This window comes from Capsicum annuum, chromosome 10 (genome assembly GCF_002878395.1).
Source record: "Capsicum annuum cultivar UCD-10X-F1 chromosome 10, UCD10Xv1.1, whole genome shotgun sequence".
In the NCBI taxonomy this organism is placed as follows: Eukaryota; Viridiplantae; Streptophyta; class Magnoliopsida; order Solanales; family Solanaceae; genus Capsicum; species Capsicum annuum.
In genome coordinates this window covers 211,535,582-211,535,994 of record NC_061120.1, presented here as the reverse complement: position 1 = coordinate 211,535,994, position 413 = coordinate 211,535,582, and positions in this window count along the sequence as shown.

The window sequence follows — 413 nt, the reverse complement described above, 5'->3', positions numbered from 1 at the left end:
GATAAGAAGAACACATGAGGGGGAACGACATTCTTTGCTAGTAGTTGTGTTGAATGAAATTGTTGATGTATGCACAACATATGTTGCCCTAGGCTCTGGGGAAGGGGGAGGGTGTTTTTGAGTTCTTTTGCTACTGAGAGAACCATGTGTTTATTGGTTTTTTTCATGTACATTTTTTTACATTGCTGGTGTTTTGTGAAATATCTTGCTTTCCATACTTTTTCTTGAATACAAACATTAGAAAGTTAAAATTTCTTCTTATCAGTATATAAAGCTTAAGTGATTAGAATCTTGGACACATAACACACTTAACAACTAATGTGACTAGAAGCTTGGTGGACACACTTAAAAAGCCTTCATATATATATATATATATATATATATATATATATATATATATATATATATGAAGG